This window comes from Hyaena hyaena, unplaced genomic scaffold (assembly GCF_003009895.1).
Source record: "Hyaena hyaena isolate Hyena2069 unplaced genomic scaffold, ASM300989v1 scaffold_588, whole genome shotgun sequence".
Lineage (NCBI taxonomy): Eukaryota > Metazoa > Chordata > Mammalia > Carnivora > Hyaenidae > Hyaena > Hyaena hyaena.
The window spans coordinates 277580-297945 of record NW_024081222.1 but is presented as its reverse complement, the minus strand read 5'-3'; the positions used below and the strand labels follow the sequence as shown (position 1 = coordinate 297945).

Genomic DNA, 20366 nt, shown 5'->3' with positions numbered 1-20366 from the left:
TGAGAAAACTAAAGTTTAAAGCAGTTATTTAGGTACCCACTGTCGCTTACTAATAAGTAAGGGACCAGGATTCACACAGACTGTGAGCCCTAGCTCCTAAGGATCTACTTGGTGTGGTGATCACTACCAAATATCAGAATGAATGGGCACAGAACACAACCAATAACCCCCTGTGATTTGCAAATTGGACAACTTGATCTTTCAGCCATTTACATCTCTTTACTTATTTTAATCAAAATATCACATTTTCAATATAAAAACACTTAAAAGAAGAAATTTGCTCTCACTCTTTCTCCTAACTGTAAATCTCATTTTCCCATGTTAAGAATCTTATATAGCCTTCCAGAAATTTCCTGTTCATTTAAAGGTAGTGTGTGTGTGTGTGTGTGTGTGTGTGTGTGTACGTACTCTTTTCTGTTTAAAACAGAGGACAGTATACTAAAAAATACTCTTTTACAGTCTCTTTTTCCCCCCACTCAACATAATGTATTCTCCCATATCAGAACATACAACCTTGTTTTCCTTTTTCGAGGCTGAATAGTATTCCACAGTGTGATCTGTTGTAATTTAACTAAACAGCCCCTTACTGATGGATATGTACACCGATCTCAGCTCTGTTGCCATATGAGCAGTGTGGCAGTGGACATTCCTGTACTTGTCTTCATGTCGAATAAAGACTTAGAGGGAGAAGAGCTGAGTCAAGAATGTGGGCATTGAAAACACAGACTAGCATTCGCACATTGCCCAGCTCACTACCATCCAGCAAAACCCTATTTTCACACTCTGCAGCTCTGAGAACATCAAACATCTTCATCTATACCAATCTGATTTCTGAAAGGTGGTATCTGTTTAGTTACAGGTCAAGGTAAAGATAGTTTATGTATGCTACTATCTCTGTCTCTTTTCTATGTTAATGTATTCAGTGTTTTTTGGTTTCCTTTCATGCATATCATAAATATATTTCCCCCATTTGTCATTTATTGTTTGGCCTTGCTTACTAGATGTTTTATACAGAAGATTTTCATTTTTATGCAGTTAACTCTTTACCTTTTTGTCTTTAAATTTTATATCACAACAAATTCCCATTCCAAGATTCCAGAATTCTCTTGCATTTCCTCCTGGTGCTTTTTTATGTCTAATTTGTGATATGTGTAGAATTTGTTTTAGTATAAAACAGAGGTAGGGGTACAATTAACTTCGTCCGAAATGATATCCCCTTGTCCTAGTTACCATCTGTCAACTAAGTAGACATTTTTGTCCTAATCAAACTTCCCAGGCCAGAAAATTCTCCACTCCCTACATTTTACCCCATGAAGAAGCACCCATTAATTTTATCCACATCAGCAGTCCTACTTTCCTTAGTCCCCACCATCCCCATCTCCGCCTCTGAAAGCCTGCTCATCCCCTTCAGATGCCTGCTCTCCAGAAACCTCTCCTCTCCCCCTGCTGGCTCCACCGCTCCCTCCCTAAAGCACACATTTCCGTCCCCCACCCCACCCCCACCCCGTGCACAGATATGCTTTGGTTTCTTTGCTCCCATTTCAAGCCCCTTCCCAGCTTGTTTCCCTTTTGCTTGTAAGGGCCATTTACACTCAGCAAGTTCCACTTCCCAGCCGTCCTTTTACACCTCAACTGCTGTCATCCCAACCATATGCCAGCTCCTGCACACACAATTCGGTTCCTAAGGGCCACAAACAGTGTGTGTGCCCTCGTCCAGTTAGACATCCTAGCAATGCCTGACCGCTCTGACTCCTTTGCATGGCTGGCGTCCTCACTCCTGCCTCCCACCTCGCCAAGCCTGTCCCAGTCTCCTTTGCTGGCCCTTCCTTTCCCTGCAATCACACCCACCACTATGACACATCTGCCCCCTTGAAGACACTCTCAAGTCTGCCTCCAGTCGTCCCCTCTCCCCTGAGCACAGACATTGTAACCAAGCAAGCTTTCTGGAGGCCTCTGTCCCGCCGCTTACCAGCCGTGTGATCTTAGGGATCCACTTTCTGTCTCTCCTACTGGATGCTAGGTTCCATATGGGCAGAGACTCAGTGGTATTGTGTTTCGTATTGTATCGTATACAAGATTCGATTTTGCTGTATTGAGGGCCTGCTCTGTGTCAGGTATTGAACTGGGGGCCTTACACAGCTCATCTTTGACAAAGTAGGTGTGTGTTTGTATTCACTTCATATTTCAGTGGAAATCCACCTCTTCCCGTTATCTGTAAGTCTTTCTCCAGAAGCTTAGACTCTTATCAGAAAGACCAGCTCTGTTCTCATAGGAAAGTCCCTGTTAGAGCCATTTCCAATGCCTGTGCTCTTTCCCTCCACCACACTGCCCCCCAGGCTCAACCAGCCATCTGTTCCCATGGCCCTGAGCGTGGGACCAGCATTCAGTCACCCTTTAGTCACCAACAGACGCACCTTGCCTCATTCATCCATTCACCCCATAATTGATTAAACAAATATCAGTCCTCCATGCCAGACTCACCCGGGCTTTAGGAGTTCAGTGGTGATGACACAGACGTAGTCCCGGAGGCACCAGTGTAGGACACTGTTGTAATGAGGCCACAGAACGCACGGGGTGGGAGGTGGGAGCAAGGTGCAGTTCGACGTGAGGCTTCCAAGGAGCAAGCAGGGGTAGGCCAGGGGAAGGCAAGGGCACTGGTGAAGAGAGACAAGGGTTATGAAAGCTGCAGAGATAAACAAGAGACAACAAGCTGTTGGACCTTGCCCCCCATGCCTGGGCTTCCTCCGGAGAGAGGGCCCTTCACATTTTACTTGGAGGTCTGACGCGATCATATAGCATAGCTCTTTTGTGCTTCCACACAGCTCCCGTTGTTCTGCTAGTATCTGCACAGATCATCTGTTTATGGATTGCCCTTTGGAAGCGTCTTAAGAGCAGACTGTTTCTTTCACATGACAGCCTAGAATAGTGCCTGAACCACAGTGGGCGCTTCTCGGGGTTGATGGGGGAATGAGGGAATCATTGATGATCCCTCAATGGCAGGGCAGATGATCAAGAGTCTCCTTTTCCTTTAAAAGAAGAAAAAAAAAAACACGAACTCAAGAGTTCTTTATATTTTGTTTATTTTCTTTGGAGAACCAGACCCATTTTCTAAATACCAGATGGCTTAAATTAGTTTATTAAAATGTTAATATGGTTGATCTTTATAAAATACAAGCAAGTCCTTTTTGTTTTTGTAGGGTTTTAACATCTCCTCAGAGTAAAATCAAGCCTTAATAGAAGTGTGAACACTAGGTTATTTAATATCTATTGCCTTCTAAAGGGAGAAAGAAAAGTACAGCTTTTTTTTTTTTTTTTTTTTTCATTTAAAGAGACAGCTCTTTTGCAGAAGGGAGAGAGATGATCTCAGTTATAAATTCGAACCCCTTTATTGTGGAATTACACACCACTCGCCATTTGTATCCTGCTTTAGATTTCTGGAATTTGTTTATTCTAATACACAGGCCCTATAATGTGGACATTAAAAATAAGGTATGAAAAATCATTTGTCGTCAGTGAAGGTGAGTCTGAAAACAAGAAAATGGACTAGATTTCCTCTTTAGTGCCTTCCATAAAAGCTTTTGATACACAAGGAGAGAAAGAAGTCTTGATTTTTATTATTTTTAGCAATTCAAGCAGAGTTTTAAATAAGATCAGGCTTTCATACTTCATTGTCAAATTCATTTTCCTGCATATTTTGTTTATTTCTGGTCATGTAGTCAAAAGATGAGAAATGACCCCTTTTGTACCACACACTTGATTTAGTGGATCTGAAGAGAGGGGAAGTAGGGTGTGGGATAAAGAGAAATGAATTCTGATGTGAAACCTATGTAGGAGATTGTATACGCTTAGCAGAGATTGACTCCATGGTAGGCTTGTTCTCCAGATGTTTTCTAACAACCAGGATCTCACAGAATTATTATATTGGTGCATGTTGATCCCTTTTGGATGGAAAACCTTTACTTCACTAAATAATAGTTCCAAATATAATAATGATGATAATAATCATTCTAATAATTATTATTATTTATAGCAGCAACTATTCATTTGTTTCTTATATGCCAGACACAATATAACATATTTTCACTGAAGCTAAAAAGAAACAATTCATGCCACACAAAACTGCAAAATCCCACATTTTGGTATTTAAAACTCCTGCCCCAAAGCAGATGGGGAATGCTGTGCAGGGATAGAAAGCATAATATACATCACAGGAAAGGGCAGAAATGACAAAGCAACATATTTTATATTCTGTCTTTCCTGTGGCCATTGGCCCATAAGCTGCAGATTAGCCAACGAGTGACCCTGTTCCCAAATGTCTTTCTAAATAAATGCACATTGGTACGGTTTCCCTACATGGAAACTATACCAGAAGAATGAAATAGTATGTGTATACCAGGTAGTCTCACTTAAAATCAAAGATTTATGCTTTTAGTATAATTACTACAACTTTATGTGGCAAACACTAGATTATAAAAATAAAATACACATGCAGACTAAATCTTTCTGTAATTAAAAAAAAATCTCTATATAACATAACATGTTCCCCACTCTTAGGCTATGGCCTGTTTGAAAATTAATTGCATTTCAGCTAAAGAATACAGGAGGTCCATCTATATCAAACAAAATGTGATTTGATTCATAACTTAAGTGACTAGTAATTTAACTGGTTACTATACTCTGCTAATTAAAGGAAGAATCTAAACAGTGATTGCATCTTGGAACTACCTTTTTAAAATAGATATGCCTGGGGTGCCTTGGTGGCTCAGTTGGTTAAATGCCCAACTCTTGGTTTCAGCTCAAGTCATGATCTCACAGGTGTAAGATCAAGCCCCATATCAGGCTCCACACTAGGCAGGGAGCCTGCTTGGGATTCTGTCTCTCCCTTTCCCTCTGCCATTCCCCTGCTTGTGCTTTTTTTCTCTTGCAAAAAGAAAGGAGGGAAGGGAAGAGGAACAGGAACGGGAAGGGGAAGGAAGAAAGAAAGAAAAAGCATTTTTTTTTAAATACACATGCCCAAGGCTGTGTTCTGAGCACCTGGACTGTCCTAGATAAAACCATGGCTCTAAATCATTTTTTTATTTCTTTAAACTTTTATGTACTTATATTGAGAAAGAGACGGTGGGACTTGAAGTCATGAAAATGTGACATCATGACCTGAACTGAAACTCAGACGCTTAACCAACTGAGCCACCCAAGCGCCATTCTCCAAACCATTCTTAAGACAAAAAGAGACATGTGTGATATACCTCTAAAGTATCAATTACCCTTTAATATCCGGGAGTCTTATGGCCATGGATAAATTTATTCTCAATGATCAATTTATTAATCTTATATATCCAATAATTGAAACTTTAAAGTGGATCTTTGCTAAGCATTTATGCATTGATTAAAAGCTAAATTTTATTTTCCTAGACAATTTAAAAAGCAGTTACTAATCTAATATAGCTGCTGCTTTCAAACTCTCCAAACGTCTTAAAGATGAGCTATAACAACACAAAAATAGTCATTACAAAACCAGTTACTATACTTACCCCTAAACCTATTCCAGAATATTAATACTATTGGTTTAATTCAAGTTTCTGTTATTTCTACACAACATCCTAGGGTTTTAGAAATGTCACATTAATTAATACCTGTCTCCATTTTAATAACAAAAGAAAAAGAATACCTGAGTTTTCAGGACCTGAAGTAGATACCACCCAATTCCCTGTCAGGGCACTGGTCACCAATCTGAGCTGCCTTTTTATTGCTAAAGTCCATTTGTTAAATCAGTACAACTGTGTGTGTCTGTGTGTATGTGCTTTATTTGTTTCTTTGTTCAATGGGACTACTGTTAGCAGTCAGGAACAGTGGACCCAGGGGAAGGAAAGAAATGTTCTCCTTAACTCATACTGAGTCAAAGATGCCGGCATTATACCTTCTAGGTATGTCCAGTAAACAGCAAAAATGCAGACCTAGCGCTCAGAGGCCACTTAAAGCAGGAGACCTAAGTTTGGAAGTCATCCAATAGGATGCCAACCCCTGAGACTGGGCTCTGTTACCTAGAGGGAGCAGGCAGAGAGAAGAGGCTGAGAAGAGCTTTCAGAACAGAGTTTCCAAGCATAATGTTTGCCTGTGTCCGTTACTTATAGAGAGCTCATCAGGAGGCTGGAAGAGGCAATTGGAAAGCCATTTGTATTTCTGAGAGCAGCTTAATGGAAGAGAACAAAATCAGCAGGGCAAGCTGGTGGCCAAGAGGCAGAGGCACCAGCTGTGGAAGAGAAGCTTGATAGAGAGGAGCAGGAGAGAATGGAGAACTGTTTGAGAACTGGGGGAATAGGTAGATGGATCCATCTGGGATTTTGGAGGGGGAGTGATTTATTTTTAAGGTGCAAAGATTTTATTATTTGACTAAGAGAAAGGAGCTAATCCAAAAGAAATGATTGAAGGCACAATAAAGAGTAGGAAAAAGTTAATGGAGCAAGGTTCCAAAGCAACCAGGGGAAAGTGGTTTTCCTAAAGAAGTCTCAAATACTGTTAGAGAAGGGAAAGAGAAGAGAATTGATAAAAAGACACATATGACAATTCTGAGACAAAGAAGGAGAAATTGAGGAAGCTCACATTTTCTTTTTTCTACTTTGTCATTCATCTTTCAAGCTGGTTTGTGTTTGGGACTATTAAAAAGACTTCTAATATGTAATGAAATATATAAACAAGTTTTGCGGTGCCTGGGTGGCTCAGTCAGTTAAGCCTCCATCTAACTTCAGGTCAGGTCATGATCTCGAAGTTCATGAGTTCCAGCCCTACACTGGGCTCTGTGCTCTCAGTGAGGAGCCTGCTTCAGATCTTCTGTCTCCCTGTTTCTACTCTTCCCTTGCATGCACTCTCTCTCTCAAAAAAATAAACGTTTATACTCTTGTTTTTCTTGGCACTAAAAATCATTTATCTTACAGGGTCTCAATTCTTTGAAAAAATTTAGAGAGCAAAACTGCATAAAATTTAGGTTGTGGGATTGAGATGGATTGCTTGAAAAGAGAAATGTGAAAAGGGTTGTTAGAATACATGTAAAGAAAGCGGGGGGGGGGGCATTAACAATTCTTACGAGGGTAATTGTGCAACGAGATGACAGAGATAAAGTCGAACACACACTTTAGCAGCAAGATCAATCAGCCCCGTTTTGCAACATTTGGAAGCAGATAGAGAGGTTAGTGCCATCTGCCAGGCTAAGGTTGGCAAGGAGCATGCAGCAGTAGAAGTCAGATGAAGCAAGGGCACCCACTAGCATCACTGCAGTGACCAGTCACCATGCCCAAGAGCACAACTTTGGGACTAGAAGTGGCAGGTGAGCTATGAGAATGGGAGAAACCAACCAACTAGAGGCCATGTTGAGGAAGAGCAAGCTCGGGGTGACCACTTGGGAAGAGCAGAAGGATGGGAGATCGAATCAAGGTCTGGGGCTTGCCTGATGTCAGTGAGGTCCATACCTAAGGGTAGGTGATGTTAGGAAGGCACTGAACATCATTGGATTTGAGAATCATAGGTATAAAGCAGGGGGTTTGGAAGGTCATTAGTATAGATGCTAAGAGACCTAAAGATGCTGGCAGAGGACTGAGTGGATAGGAAAACTGAGCTACATACCGAAGTTGTCAAAGAAAAGACATGAGCAGATAATAGCTACAAGTTTGGGAAGAGGATCAGTTTGGCCACAAGTGGACCACTGTACCTGATAGCCTCAGAGAAAGTGGAGTAAGCAGGTGATGTAAACTTCAGAATAATCCAGAGGCTCTATAGGGGCCTCTAGGATTATAGGCTCTTCGAATTTCATCAGTAACCATCTCCTGAAAAATGCTTTCATGCTCAGGTTAGCCCCGTAAACAAATCTACTTACATAGCTGAATCACCATTTGCAGTTTTGTATTAAGACTTAGCTTGTTTGTGTCTATCTAAGAAACTGTGATGTGTGGGTAGAAGTAAAGAAAATTAATTAGCCTGTGTGGCTGGCAAAATAAGACTCTATCTGACACAGTCACATCTCCTGTGATTAAGCACAGTAAGGAATTAATGTAGTAAACAGAGCCACAGCCAAAAGTGTATTATAAGCATGAAAAGGCAAGATATTACAAAACTCAACTTGTATGTCTGTTGCTTTAAAAAAAAAAAAAATCATAGAGTTGCTGTATGATCCAGCAATTCCACTTCTGGATATATAACCAAAAATTGAAAGCAGAGTCTCAAAGAAATACTTGCACACCTATGTTCACAGCAGCATGCTTTGCAATAGCCACAAAGTAGAAACAACCCAAATGTCCATTGATGGATAAATGGATAAACAAAATGTGGCTTATATGTACGATGGAATATTATTCAGCCTTAAAAAGGAATGAAGCACTGGCACATGCCACAACATGGATGAACCCTGAAAACATTATGTGAAGGGAAATGCGGCAGTCACGATAGGACACATTTCATATGATTCCATTTATGTGACATATTTAGTAGAACCAAATTCATAGATACAGAAAGGGAGAAAGATGGAATGGACAGTTATTGTTTAATGGGTTCAGAGTTTCAGTCTGGAAGTCAAAAACGTTCTAGAGATGGCTGGTGGTAATGGTGCACAACAGTGTGAATGTATTTCATGCCACAGACCTGTATACTTAAAAAATGGTTTAAATGATAAGTTTTATGTATAACTAACCCCAATTTTATAAAAATGTATGAATACATTTTTCTAAATAAGTGGTAAATCTTATATTTTAAATGTTTTACCACAACTAAAAACAGTTATCAACTTGGACCCAGACTTGGAATTATTGAGGGATGTTTGCTCCCCCCTTTTTCTTTCAATCGTGCATTTACTTCTCAAGGAGAAGAAATCAGTAAGAGCATGCTCTCAATCATGAAAATAAGTCATTTTCTAATCTTACAAGGGTAGGTGGCCATGCACACACAAGTGTGTGTACACATGTAAATCCATGCTTTACCAGCTTAGAAACAGCAAATTTGAACTGCCAGGAAACTCTCTTCTTTAAAAAGAACTCACTTTATTTTAATCCTCTGTGGCAGGGAAGTATAACCAGAGAAGATTCTTTCAATCCACCCATTTTATTCTTTTCAGCTCCTATTTCTCTCTGGGTCAGAAAAGGTAATACAGGTATGAGACAGTTGTCTTTCAAAACCATGACACGCTATAAATGTAAGGCATCAAAATGTTGGTAGCCTGCCCACTGGGATCAAGGCACAATGCCCTTCTAGACAGGCGAAACAGGATTCGGACAGAGGCAGCTGCCTCACTCTATTTGGAGGAAACCTTTGAAAAGGAAGTCTTTACTGGAAATAGCACTCTGATAATCTTTTCTCTTTTTCGAGTTTCATAACTTTTTTTAAAAATATTTCTTAATATTTACTTATTTTTGAGAGAGAGAGCACATGACGATGGGAAGGGCAGAGAGACGGGGAGAGAGGATCTGAAGTGGGCTCTGTGCAGCAGACAGCCTGATGCAGGGCTTAAACTCATGAACTGTGAGATCACGACCTGAGCCAAAGTCAGACATTTAACCATCTGAGCCACCCAGGTACCCTGATCTCATAAACTCTTAATTGAGGTCGTGTTTTGGGAATGTCTGGAGGAAGTGTTGGGAAGTGCGGTGTGTTGTAAGGGCATGTGTGTTGTAAGGAAGGGGAGAATGACCTGCCAGTTTTGCTTTCAGAAGCACAGAGCCAGTTAGACAAAAAGACAAGTCTTCATGTATATGTACACATGTGTCCCAACTGAGGCTGTTCTGGTGGCTCTGTGTTTTCAGGGTGTTTACGTAAGCAGCAGCAGGAGCCTAGGAAGCATGATGGAGAAATACAAGTGTTCAGGAAGCATTAGACAGGCAGAGTCCTAAAAGGAAAAACGGTGAAAAGGTGGCTCCAGCAGACAGTTTGAGTAGAATTAGCTGAGCATGCATATGAAGATCTGTAGCCACTTTGGTGCTGTGAGACTCTGGCCTGGATTACTGGCCAGCTGTCTTCATGGTAGTTGCAAAATGGTTCTCTGCATCTGTAAGGGACTGAATGATTGTGTGCCCCCAAAAGCATAGGTGGAAACCCTATACCCCCTAATGTGATGATATGAGAAGGTAGAGACTTTGGGAGGTAATTAGGATTAGATGACATCCTAAGGAGGGAACCCTTATGGGTGGGATTAGTACCCTGATAAGAGTCCTGATGGACTTTGCTTCCTCTCTCTGCTCTGCAAAATGTGAGACAGAAGGAGAAATCAGCAGCCTGCAAGCCAGTAAAGGGCCCTCACTAGAACCTGACTGTGCTCACACCTCATCTCAGACTCGCAGCCTCCAGAACTGTGAGAACTACATGCCTGTTGTTTCAGAAGCCACCCAGTGTACAGTGTTGTGTTAAAGCAGCATAAGTGGACCAAGACAGTGACCATGACAGTTAAGAGGCAGAGGCAGACTAGGTGACCAAGCGGGCTGTCAAGCACACTTTCAGGACCATGTTTACTAAACGTAGAATGCAACTTGCTTTGCAGTGCTCAGTGTTGATTCCTCCAGACTGTCATTTCACAGGAAATACATAAAATCTCTTTTCTACATAATCTTTTTAAAAAAAAAAAAAAAACAACTTTTTTTTCTGACTTTCACCTTCTTTGGACTGTCCTGAAAATGATGTTGGGGTTTAAATTTGTTTAGGCTTTTCTTCTCATTCTTGAAGTGATTAATATTAATGCTAAATGTGAATACATTCACTTTTCCCTTTTAGAAGTTACCAGAAAAAGGAATTACTTGCAGTCATAACAAAGACAATTTGATTCATTAATGATGTTAAGTGCTTTACCATGTAGAAGTTATAGGTCAGGTTTGTTTGTTGTTTTTTATAAAGAACAAATTCTAGGTAGATCAGCTTTGCAGTACATCCATTTGGATTAAAAGTTGGCATTTATAGCAATTGAATAAAGAACGGTGGTTGTAGAAGGAGGCTGAGACTCTGAATCAAGGTTAACGTTATCTTATCGGGCCAAGGCTGCTTGTTTCTGGCTTTTTCACAGTGATGCTCCCACCCTCAACATATCTCACTCCCAACCATATGTTGACATTGTTCACCCCTGAGTTGATCCGGGTTGTCTTTTAACTCTGTCCCCATTTTTGCATCTCTCCAAAGTTCTACCCACCAAAGGCATTAGGGGAAAGATCATTTACACCAGTACACTATCACTGCCAAGGAAGATGTGAGTCAGAGAAAGCGCAACATTGTCTCTTTCCTGTTCTCTGTGAACTGGGGCCTTGCTTCAGTCTGAGATGTAGAGAAATGGAAGGGAAATGGGAGCAGGAAGCCAAGATGGAAAGGCTAAATGTATTTTGGGCCCCTTTTACACACTCACAGATTGCCAGAATATGAGGTCTGTCCACGCTTACGTGTCCATTTAAGAAAGGTGGATACAGATGATTTTGTATGTTTTTGTATGTTTCATTTCCACACACACAAACACACACACACTTGTGCAGAAAATAAGGAGTTCACTTTCAGGAGCTTTTTTTTTTTAATACTTAAGAATCCTGAACAATGATTCTGGGACACCTAGGTGGCTCAGTCAGTTAAGCATCCAACTATTGATTTCAGCTCAGGTCATGATCTCATAGTTCGTGAGTTTGAGCCCCATATTGGGCTCTGTGCTAACAGCACAGAGCCTGCTTGGGATTCTTAGATTCTCTGTCTTCCTCTCTCTCGGTCCCTCCCCTGCACACACTATCTCAAAATAAATAAACTTTAAAAAAAAAAAGGAATCCTGAACCAAGACTTTTTAAGAATCACATGGGAATTTCTCCATCCAAGTGTTACTCTTTAAATTATTTGCCTTGAGGGCCTGCCTGTTTATTTCAATAAACTTCCTTTTCAGAATTGCCATCTGTTTTAGTTTCCAATTCACATAAGAAAATTGAGTTGTAGCATGGCCTCTTTCTTCCAACTTGACTCTGAATCACTTTTGACTTTTCAGAAAGGTAAATCTACCCTCACAGGATGAAACTTTGACAACACAGACAATATGCAAAAGAATATATGTTATTCATTCAATAAATATTGAATACCTACTATGTTGCCAGGTGCTCTGTGGGACAACAGGGATGTAAGATGAATAGACAATTTCAGTCCTTACTCCTCAGCTGCTGACAATCTTAGGGGAAGACAGACATTCTCAAACAATTAAGTCCATAGTGAAAAGTGGTGGCATGTGGGGGTATAGCAGGAACCCAAGGCGAGGAGTGGCTTTCGAAATCCTTTGAACAAAGACACCATCCTTGGAATACATTATCATCTCTCAAAATGACAGTCTTAAGGAAGGTGCAGGGTCTAGTATGTTTCTTGAAGACTATCTTCATTTTCTAATAATTATAGTAAATAATAATAAATAATCAGTGCATTTGACCTGATTTGTTTAGAATAATAGAAAGCAGACCCTATAGTGTGATAACTTGTCCTTTATCCCCTCAAACTATTCAAAGAAGATAAGTTGGAGCTATCTGAAGACTCTCATTGGATTTTATATTTTTAAGTCATTGAAAGAACCTGGCACCATAAGGATATATTTGATAAGGATAGCTAAAATGATTGAAGAAAACACTTAAGTAAAATATCCCTCAAGCCAGAGCAGTAGGACAGAAACAGCATGAATAACAAGACAATATGGGAGTCTGGCTCTAGAGGTAAATAAATTAAGCAAGCATCCTTCACTTGGATGATAATTGTGTTGGCACCAGAGAGCTTGTGTATCACTGAATTATGCTCTTAAAGAGGCAGGTGATGCTTAAAAAGCAATCATCCTGGTGAACAGGGGTAGGATTTTCTGGTCAGGAGATTTCATTCCAAGCAAGGATGTGATTATTCCTGACTGCCATTGGCATTACCAGGAAAACTTCTCTCTGAGATCCTTAAGAATACATCAGCTATGACATTTAAAGAAGGCCCTAAGAAGCTATATTAACTAGCAATAAAATATACGGTTGAGAAATTTCTAAAATCTTCTGTAAGTTTTTGTGCCACAACTCACATTTCAGCAATGGTCACAGCTGTCAAGAGCACTGCTCCCCTAAACACAGGGAAATGGGAGACCTCAGTAGCCCTCTCTCAGTTATTGGTGATGTGCCTGTATTAGCATGCTTCCATATTTTCCCTCCATACTGCCATCCTCAAGTTTTACACACAATTATGACATTTTAATAAGATTTTGGAGGTATTTTGAAAGAGTTTCATTTGAACAAAATTAAATATGTCATTTAGAGCATTAAAGAAGCATATTCCTAAGTATAACAGTGTTTTTATATAACTATATGATGAGAAACTTGAGAAAACATACAGGAAGTTTTGGAAGTAATATCTCTGTATCCATGCCAATGGAGATAAAAATAATATTCTCTCACTTTTGGAAATCTGAGATTCACATTCACCAAAATTTGGAAAGACTGTGAGATAGCCAATCAGTCAGCTGCCATTATCCTTGATTTCAAATCAAAGATGAAAACTTCATTTTCAGAGACAAATCTAGATCCAATAATTCCACTGCTGGGTATTTACCCAAAGGAAAAATAAGACTCTAATTTGGAAAGACATATGCACCCCTATGTTTACCGCAGCCATGATATGGAAGCAACATAAATGCCCATTGATAGATGAATGGATGAAGAAGATGTGGTATATATATACAATGGAATATTACTTTGCCATAAAAAAAGAATGAAATCTTGCCTTTCACAATGTGGATGGACCTAGAGAGCATTATACTAAATGAAATAAGTCAGACAGAGAAAGACAAATACCATATGATTGTACTCTATATGGCCTGTACAAGACAAAACAAATGAAACAGAAATGGACTCCTAAATAGAGAGAACTGGTGCCATACGGTGAGAGTGTTTGTTTCTGATCCATGGTGTCAGCCTTAACTGGGAAGACTAAACTGCTGGGGATAACTCAGTCGTCAAGGAGTTAGAATCACCTGAAGGCCCCTTCACACAGGTCTGGTGCCTAGGCTAGGACCCCATAGGACTGTTAAACAGAACATCTACATGTGGCCTGTCCCCAATGGTTTGGGGTTCCTCACATCATGGCCTTCTCAGAGTGGTCAGACTTGTTACCTAGTGGTCAGAACTCCAGGGGAGAGTTTTCCAGAGGATAAGACACAGCTGCGTGGCCTTAATGACCTAGCCCCAAAAGACACATCGCATCACTTCTGCCATATCCTATTGGTTACAGCAGTCACAACTTCAGATTCAAAGGATAGGGACATAGGGCCAACCCTCCATTCTTCTACCATTAGGTAGAAGTGTCACAAAATTTGTGGCCATGTTTTCAAACAACCACAAGCCCCTTCTTAGTATTGCAACAGCCCATTGTCCTGAAATCCTCAGAAGACTTATAATTCTTATATGACATTATATTAGAATTATATGCTCTTACTATCCCCCCAACACCACCACCCTCCAGTTCAAAAATAGCCTAGGAGCTCAACCCCATCCCATCACCTTTTAAATCCCTAGGTCAGGCAGGAAAAAGGAGGTTGAATAAACACATTAAAAAAATCAAGTGGAGGGAGCATTTGGTGGCTCATTGGTTAAGTGTCAGCCTCTTGATTTCAGCTCGGGTCATGATCCCACAGTTTGTGAGATGGAGCCCCACATCAGGCTCCATGCTAAGCATGGAACCTACTTGGGATTCTCTCTCTCTCCCTTTCTCCACCCATCCCCCGCTCATCCTCCCCCCCCAAAAAATAAATAAACTTAAAAAAGTCGAGTAGAGGAAACCTGGAAAGCTTTCATACATTTTAAGGAGGTAGCTGTTCGCTCTAAATGAAAGAATGAAGTTTTTGTATTTCCATATCTTTCCAGTTTGATATGAAGTTGGACTCTTGAATCAGCTCACATTATTTAAAACCATGCTGCGGGCCAGCCAAACACATTTGCTGGCTGCATCTAGCCCGAAGACCACCAGTTTTGTTTTGTTTTGTTTCGTTTCGTTTCGTTTTGTTTATCTCTGGACCTTCCTGGGGTCTGGGTTGTCTATTTTCTATGCACAGGCTCTGAACGTCTCTTATAAAGGTCTAAAACTCTTAATACAAAGCAATACTAAAGATTGCACATTTATATTTATTCACAAAAATCTATGTACTGGGGTCTAAATACCCCTCATTTCAATACTGCTTACTATGTGTTAACTTAAATACTATTTGTAGAACCTCTGTTAAAGAATCTAGGGTCTCCGGTGCCTGTGTGGCTCAGTCAGCTAAGCATCGAACTCCAGCTCAGGTAAGGATCATACAGTTCATGAGTTCGAGCCCCACATTGGGCTCTGTGCTGACAGCTTAGAGTCTGGAGGCTGCTTTTGATTTTGTGTTCTCTCTCTCTCTCTCTCTCAAAAATGAATAAACATTAAAAGAAAAAAAAGAAAACCTAAGGTCTCACTAAGTAGAAGGCGCCCTTCCCTCATCTGTAATTAGTACAGGAATGGCAACATTTTAAAATGTGCATTAATTTTATGTGTGATGTCTTTAAGCCCAATTAGCTAAGGAACAGACCTTTAATGACTAGCTGTATAAAATCAAAGAAGGACTGGCGTATATTTTATATCCTCAGCTCATCTCAATATTTGTTAGAATTTAAACTTGTCCTAAACTTGATAATCTGTTTAAAATAAAAGGAAAAATATGTATTTATACATGTACCTCGGTTTAATATTCAGGACTTAACAATTACCAATTATAAATGTAAAGATAAAATAAAAGTATAGTAAAATAGGCCAATAAGAGATTTTAAAAAATCTTAAGCTAAAGCTTTATTTTTCTTCCTGCCCTCCTTGCACTAATCATTAACTAAGTTTATAAATAACCCCCTCCTCTGAGAAGAAATATAGTAACACCAAACAGAACAAGCACACCACATGATCTGTATTTTCCTTTTTATAACTTGAGTCTTTGTGAAAATGTCCCTGTGCAATATACATGCCTCGGGTTCTATTTCTTATCATCTCTGGATGAAGCCACGAGTGGGGAAAGATGGATATATTCCTTGTTTCAACCATAATAATTGATTTTAAAGGTGATCCTTAGGAACATGGCTGATGCCCTGGAAGGGTGAAATTAGTTGTTTTCTTGGTCAAGGTGAGATCTAAATACAAGCAGCTGCTTGTAGGAAGCTCTTTATTCCTCCTTTACCCTGACATGAAGAAGAAGAAGAAGAAGGAGAAGAAGAAAAAAAAAAAGCAGCAGCAGCCGGGAATATTTCCAGAGTATGGACTATAGGAAACATGAGTTCTGACGATACAGAAAGTGATTTTCTCCAGCCTGCATACTGGGCCACGGTTCTCTTCTCACAGAACCCTGGAGCTCAGGACCGGAAGTGACATTAATGGCCACCAGGACCTTTACCCCTTGGTGTAGGCCCTTCAGTTCATACCTTCCAGCATCAATGCACAGACTCCTTGGTCCCAGCACCAGAACTGCAGGAGCCGGCCCCTTATCTCTAGGATGACTTGCTAGTGAATGCAACCCTCCCAACAGGTTACTGTAATTTGAAAGCTGGTCATTACCTTAAGACCTTCTTTGTAAAATGAACTTCCCTTTTGCATACATATTTAAACATGAACCCTACGTAATGCTTAGAAAAATGGACCACCAGAGGTGTCTAGCCCAAAATAGGCACTCAGTACATAGTAGGTCTGTAAATGCAAAAAAGCTTAAAATATGACATGATGAGTTATTGATCACTCTTTCTCGTTAATTGCTCTCTTCAATAACATAATTTAGTGAAATTTCAAATGCATTAATATAGGTTATTGTTCATTAATAAGAAAATGATTGCAGTTTTAACTATCATATTTAACTCTTTAAAATACAGCATCTTTAATGCAGCTGGAGGTTCTTGTTCTGCGACAGTTTAGCTCATGATTGATTAGCTGTCCACATCTTGGGTCCATATGCACTGCTACACAATATTTTAGACCCCCACCCGGCTCAAGGAGTAGCCTAAAGTAATCTTGCAAACAGTAGATTCCAGTTCCCAGAGCAGTGCCCAGGGCATAGCTCACATATAGCATGTGGCAGGGTTATTATGTCTAATTGGTGCGTTGGTATTAACAAACGTGTAATGGCACAAAGCACAGGAAATTTCACTGCATCTCTGGCAAATTCATAGTGAGAAAGAAGGACAGATGGTTGAAAACAGCCATAAAATATTCTATTCCATGTCTGCAGAAAATCATTAGTAGTTAAAGAGATGTTATTAATGGATCAGATTCACTCAGGGAGTCGTGTTTCTGTAATGCACATTAAAGCAATGATACTGCTGGTATTTCTAATGTAATCAGGGTCAAAGACAAACATGTCTTTGTATGTAGAGAATGGATTTATCGACAGTAAAGAAGCTGTTCCACATCACTTAGGGAGGTGTTGTTCTTATCTTCTTACATTAAGGAATAAAACGCTAACCAGCTGCTAGCCCCATAGGTCCCTGAAATAATAACCACATTGTTTCAATTTTATAATCTAGGGAGATGGGGAAGGGGTAAAGTTATTATTTCTGAAAATCACCAAAATCCCATTTTTAAAAAGCCACAAGTAACCAGTTTGTGAATTATGAATGAGTGTTTTTAATCCCCCACATTCTTTAACATATCCTTTTAGAATTAATACAAACACCAGTGTTTGGACTTTGTGAACATGAGAATGATTTGGGTGGATTTTTTAAGCTTATTTTTTTCTTATTTTCTCTGTACCTGGTGTGGGGCTCCTAACTCACAACCCTGAGATCAAGAGTTACATGCTCTTGGGGAGCCTGGGTGGCTCAGTTGGTTAGGTGTAGGTCATGATCTCACAGTTCATGAGTTTGAGCCTCCTATCAGGGCTGACAGCTCAGAGCCTGGAGCCTGTGTGGGGTTGTATCTCCCTCTCTCTCTTTCTGCCCCTCCCCCACTCACACGCTGTGTGTGTCTCTCTCTCACAAATAAATAAACATTTAAAAAAAAAATTTTTTTTTTAAGAGTTACATGGTCTTCTGACCTGAGCCTGCCAGGCACTCCAATTTTAGTGGACGTTTTATGTCTGCGTGACAGCATAGTATCTGTGAGCTGATGGAGGTGCTTTAGGCCAGATGCAGTGGCTTGTCATGGTACCCTCCATGCCGAGCGGAAATTTTCCACCCTGCAGGTCAATGCCGGAATCCGGAGGTGGTCAGTGCTTGGGGACAGCGGCTTTCCTTAGGGGCCTTCTCAGTACAAAACAGGATTAAGGCAATTGTGTGAATATAGCAGGGAAGCCAGAGGGATGGAGGTGTTCGTGAACCTGTGTTCATTATTCTTGTGCTTTCTCTCACTCAGAATGCTGAGAAATGCTCTTTACCCAGCTCTTTCTTTTCCTGGGCTTTCTGAAAAGGGCTGCTTCTCAGAGCAGCTCTTGCATGCAGAGGCAGCCCGTGTTTCTTCATGCTTTCCCAGCGTGGTGGAATGCATGTGCATGTGGCACGTTTCCACTTGTTACCTTTTAGATCAGCTGCAAACCTTTGGCTTCCAGGCTGGCCTGTAATCACATAGTTAGTGCATCTCCAGAGCCTCTTTTGGACAGGGGCTAGAGTTCTTAATGCAGCTGGCTTTTCCTGAAGCACACAACCTAGAGCTACAAATACAGACTGCAGGCCTGTTGCGTTCCCCACACGGCTGTGTGGGCGTCACAGTTAGGTTTATGGACTTTATTCCAATGGAGCGCTGATTTACACTGTTCTCTTCCAGAAACCGATTGCCTCTGAGTAGGTTTCCCCCGGTTCGTAGCCATTTCCTTATCCCATCAACCTAAAAATAATAACAATAAACAATTTAAACATCCTGTATAAATCTGCCAGGTTTGATAAAAGCAAGGGGGAGAAATCTCATCACCTGCAGTGACAGTGGTGTAAAATCCCCGCATTTGGCTCTGGCAGTTTCCACCACAGAAAGAGGCGCTTTGTCATCACTTTGGACTCTTAAATGTTGGGCGGGGGGGTTTCCCCTCCTTTACCCATCCCCTTGCCCTCCTTCCTGGACTCTTAAAATGTTTATACGGTTGCTTAACAAGCATCAGCAAAATGATAACAACAGCTATTGATTTCTGTATTGTGGCTGCGGAAAGCCTAAACTTGGAGATTTATTCCTGATTATAAAGTAAGTCTTGGCTCTCTTTGCTCATTCATTGACCCCCACCACCCCGTACATTGCTCATTTCTGTGTGACACTGGTGTGCCTTCCTCAAGTGAGAGGTGTCAGCTGTGACCTGGAATAAGCCCGCCAGGTGCACCAGTGATTTATATTTGTGAATTTAGGACTTGAAGGGATGGGGGGGGCTCTCAATAGCAGTATTCTCCATTTTTGCCCGACAGGGGAGAGGGGAGGAGCTGGAGACAGATACAACGTTGATGAATGATCAGTGGTTTTGTTGCCACTGGGAAGGTTGGTTCAAGGGAAGTATTGCATTTTTTATTACATGAATAATCTATAGTTGCTGTAATAATATTTGAGGGGAGAAAGAAAAATTATTCATAATTCTACTCAGGAAACACTATTATTTTCACGTATATCCTTCCAGAATATTATTTCTGCAGATACATAAGAATGTGTATTTTTCAATAAATGGAATTCTAATCATCATAGCTTTGTGATTTCCTAATCAAAATTAACACTTTTCACATCAGTAATAATATGCATGCAACGGGGCGCCTGGGTGGCTTAGTCGGTTAAGCGTCCGACTTTCGCTTAGGTCATGATCTCGCGGTTCGTGGGTTCGAGCCCCGCGTCGGGCTCTGTGCTGACTGCCAGCTCAGAGCCTGGAGCCTGTTTCAGTCTGTGACTCCCTCTCTCTCTGACCCTTCCCTGCTCACGCTGTCTCTCTCTCTCTCTCCTAGAAATAAATAAAACATTAAAAAGAAATAAAAAAAAAATATATGCATGCATCATCCTTTTTGAACGGACACATAGGACACCACTGAATGCACTACCTCATATGTTTTGCTAATCCGTAATTATTAAAGCTGAAGTTGTGTGCGACTTTAAACAATGCTATGATGAACATCCTTGTGAGTAATATACCTTTGTTCACTTATCTAGCTCTTCATTTAGGGTAGATTACTGGAAATAGACTTGATAGGTCAAAACTTAACACCAAGGAGTCCCTGGGTGCCTCAATCAGTTAGGCATCCAACTTTGGCTCAGGTCATGATCTCACGGTTCATGGGACTGTGTGCTGACAGCTCACTCAGAACCTGGAGCCTGCTTCAGATTCTGTGTCTCCCTCTCTTTCTGCCCCTCCCCCACTTGCTCGTGCTTGTTCTCCCCCCCAAAAGTAAATAAACATTAAAAAAAAAGTGCACCCAATA

At 40.6% G+C, this 20366-nt stretch overlaps 2 protein-coding genes across 6 annotated transcripts in view; one reads left to right on the top strand and one right to left on the bottom strand.

Moving 5' to 3' along the window:
- FARS2 (phenylalanyl-tRNA synthetase 2, mitochondrial) overlaps nucleotides 1-2778 on the bottom strand; it is a 609022-nt gene extending 606244 nt beyond the window's left edge. For all 4 annotated transcript variants that reach the window (XM_039256852.1, XM_039256849.1, XM_039256850.1 and 1 more), the window contains exon 1: nucleotides 2482-2778. The gene's annotated coding sequence lies outside the window, so the exon portion shown is untranslated. The remainder of the gene's footprint in view (nucleotides 1-2481) is intronic.
- LYRM4 (LYR motif containing 4) overlaps nucleotides 1-20366 on the top strand; it is a 168744-nt gene that overhangs the window by 83167 nt on the left and 65211 nt on the right. The gene's annotated exons all lie outside the window — the stretch shown is intronic.